Source organism: Frankliniella occidentalis, unplaced genomic scaffold (assembly GCF_000697945.3).
Source record: "Frankliniella occidentalis isolate FOCC.00 unplaced genomic scaffold, Focc_3.1 Scaffold351, whole genome shotgun sequence".
In the NCBI taxonomy this organism is placed as follows: domain Eukaryota; kingdom Metazoa; phylum Arthropoda; class Insecta; order Thysanoptera; family Thripidae; genus Frankliniella; species Frankliniella occidentalis.
In genome coordinates, this window is record NW_026267474.1 from 35,511 (window position 1) to 39,026 (window position 3,516).

The following is a 3,516-nucleotide window of genomic DNA, read 5'->3' on the forward strand; positions in this document are numbered from 1 at the left end:
AGAGGGGAGGGGTCGAGCGGTGCACGGGCCGCCCGCCCTCGCGCCGCTCCTTCAAAGGTATCAAAACCTTATTCGCACTGTAGCGCCGTGGCCAAATCGACGGGTGGCTTTCCTTTATGCTCGAATTTTCCTCAGGCCACGGCTTGGCCTCGTGGACACGATGGCGCGACCGGCCGCGGCGCCGGCCGCGGCCGCCTTTTCGCACCTGTTCATTTCCGGTCCAGGGTCACCTGGCCGTGCCCCGGCGGCGCGTGCGGGCCGACTCTCGGGCTGACAAACAAGGCAGGGCCATCCCTGCACACCTGACTTATTAAAATCTGAAGCCTCGGCGGTCGCTTGTAGCCTGCCACCAGCGGCGTAGCTAAAACGAGGACGACTCGGTGAGGCGCCCCTTGGGTGTCGCGGGCCGCCCTGGCCCCGAGGGCCTCAGCTGGCCCGCGCGGGGCCGGCGGCTCCCAGCCTCGACCCAAGGCTCCACTACTTGAACCACGACACACACACGTAGCGATTACCAAAAGACGGAAATTAAAGTGACTGCGGCAACCAAACTAACGACGGTTGGGCAAAATGAACGGCAACGTGAATTTGGCACAACACATGGCAGGCATGGCGTTCAGTTTGGCTAACGCTCAGTTTGACTAATTTTTATTTAGTCATACACTTTTTTCATACTATGCCGGTTTACCTAACGTTTCGCTAACGTCCAGTCCAGCCTTGCATAAGTTTGACAAATGCTCAGTTAAACTAACGGGCAGTTCGACTAACGTGCTGATGCCCTAATGTCCAGTCGCTGTCACGCTCAGTTAGGCTAATGTTCAGTTAGGCTAACGTGCAGTTAGCGTGTGTTGTGTGCGGAAACTTTGAGGTGTTCTACCATATTTTTTTTCTCCTACCCAGATTTTTCCATCGAAAGGCCAGCCTTACAATGGTGCTATGGAGGTAACATGAATGGTATTTAAACGCCTCACTAGAAACTTGGGTGACGTATTATGAGTTCAGGTTACTGGGGATTTGTAATTATAACACCCTTCTAAAGTTCATGATTCACTTGACTTGAATACTTGAAATAATGCGTCTGCTCTGAGAGAGATCTGAGAGAGACAGAGAGAGCGAGATTGAGAGAAAGAGAATAACCGGAACAAGAAATACATGGTAACCACCCTTATGAAAATAAATCATTCCGAAACTAGCCCGAAGACCGGACAGTCTACGGAATAGCCCGGACTCCTCCGAAATATATCCGAAAAGGAGAGAAATCAGCAAGATTCTGGAACTGTCCGAAGCGCGCAACCGGGCGGCTTTCGGGCCAGTCCGAGATACGGGCAGTCCGAAATAAGTCCGAAGGTCAGGCTGAGAGATTCCCCCCCCCCTACCAATCCAACCCCCTCCACGTAATGCGAAATAGAGTATCTTGTGGCACTATATCAAATGTTCAACCAGTGACGCACCCATAACAGTGATCAGAAAAACCTACACTGTTAAATTCAAAGCATCACTTTGCAATCGATTCTTCGTTACAAAGGATCTAATTACTTCGCAGTTCTGCAAAGCATTGCCTTGCAGGAATAAAGCATTTCGGTAAAGCTGAAATGCAGAAGAATGCAGAGAAGCAGAAAACGGAAGTCACCATGTTCAGGCATAGCGATTTTGCGTTTTCTTCTGACCCGTATTCTTCTGCTTTTCAGCTTTACCGGAATGCTTTATTTAACTGTGTATGCACGCGTGTGTGACTTCGATGGTTTTCACCAGATGACCTGAACACTTCCATGTGCCATGCATGCGGCCAGGCCAGGAGGCTACAGACACGAGAAACACAAAAGTGCATGTTTACGTACAGTTGATGCACCATGATAGAAGCTATTCACACAAATATAGTAGGAAAAGATGTTCAGTCATTAATTACCAAATAGAAAAATTACATATTACCCCCCTTCCGCCCCCCCCCCCTTGTTTTCTCGAGCACCTACATAAACGTTTTATGAGGTGTAGAGAAATGTGTCAGCTGGTTAACCTTTAGTGCTACTTTCCTTGACGAAGCTACAAAGGTCTGCTTATTTGTACACGACAAAACCATAACACTGTCAAAAACAAGCAGGCCCGCCCTTCCGCCAAAAGGAGTTGCCAGCTCCGCTTGGCTGCACCGGCAACTGTGTTCGGCAGGGGCCAGGCATGCTTGGCCTGCCTGCGGCCGATGGTTGGGCCTGCGCTAGAGACCCGCAACGAGTGAGCTACGCGAGCAGCGCGCTGGAGCCGCGCGCTGCGAGCTATTTTGCTCATAGGGCCGCGCGCCTCCATGGCGGAGACAGCCTAGCTTTTCGGAGGCCCCCCTGGCGCTGCTCGCACTGCTCGTGCGAGCAAATTTGCTCGCAGGCCCGGCTCATTGCTACAGCATGCAGGTTCCCCTGCTCGCCGTCGCCTGCGCCTGCAGCGCCAGCGCGCACACAAGCCACGAGCTAAATAGCTCGCAGTCACATGCGCGAGCCAAGCAGAGCCGAGCAAGGAAATCGCGCGGTCCACGAGCAAAATAGCTCGCAGCGCGCGGCTCTAGCGCCTTGCTCGCGTAGCTCACTCGTTGCGGGTCTCTAGCATGCGGCCCGACCATTTCAGCCACGCTATTTACTGAAGAACACAATCAAAAGCTGTTGCGGGACTTCGGCCCGCTCAAGCCCGTCACACTGTATCAGGGACGGATATACTCACCGGCTCAGCTACGGAAAATTTGACTCAGTACCCTCGTTACTATTTCTTTACGGACACTTCGCCCTGCTTTCAGCTCCGTTTGGCAGGGGCTGGGCCCAGCATGGGCTGCCGGCGGCATTTGATCAGGCCTGTGGCCCGACCTGTGAGTACCCTTATGAAAATATATCATTCCGAAACTAGCCCGAAGATCGGGCAGCTCGCGGAACAGTCCGGACGTATCGGACTACTCCGAAAGTACGCCGGAAAAGAGAGAAATCAGAAAGATTCTGGAACTGTCCGCAGCGCGCGACCGGGTAGATTTCGGAACAGCCCGAGATGCGGGCAGTACACGAAAAAAGCGAGACAACCACGATTCGTTCCCTTACCCCAAGGGCTTATGATCCTCTGACCGACGCTCTTTCCCACTGAGCTACGGTGACGGCTGAGAGAAGACGCCTCAGGAAGGCCTCTTCAACAAGATGTATTCTCTCTCCAAACCAGCGCTGTACACGACGAACCATTCGGCGCATCGTGATGCGATTTTCGGGAAAGGCTTTTACATAGCAATACGGTTCTGTTCAGGATATGAGTCTGCACGATCTTCACAAAAAAATAATCAGTTGTGATACACTTAAAGCTTCTAAAAAAATTATTCACTGTGTGAATCTTTGTAAACCTGATATGCTTATGCGCGTTTTTAGCCCGCTCTTTTGCTTAAAAGCTATATAAGCGGGCTTATGCCATCGCCTCTGTGTTCGTCTGTCTGTCTGTCTGTCTGTCTGTCTGTCTGTCTGTCTGTCCGTTTCCCAAGAAGGACGTGAGCTAGAGGTTTGAAAT

General features: G+C 51.9%; 1 protein-coding gene across 1 annotated transcript in view; it reads left to right on the forward strand.

Moving 5' to 3' along the window:
• The window catches only part of LOC113213210 (uncharacterized), a 28,921-nt gene that overhangs the window by 24,034 nt on the left and 1,371 nt on the right, over positions 1 to 3,516 (forward strand). The window lies entirely within an intron of this gene.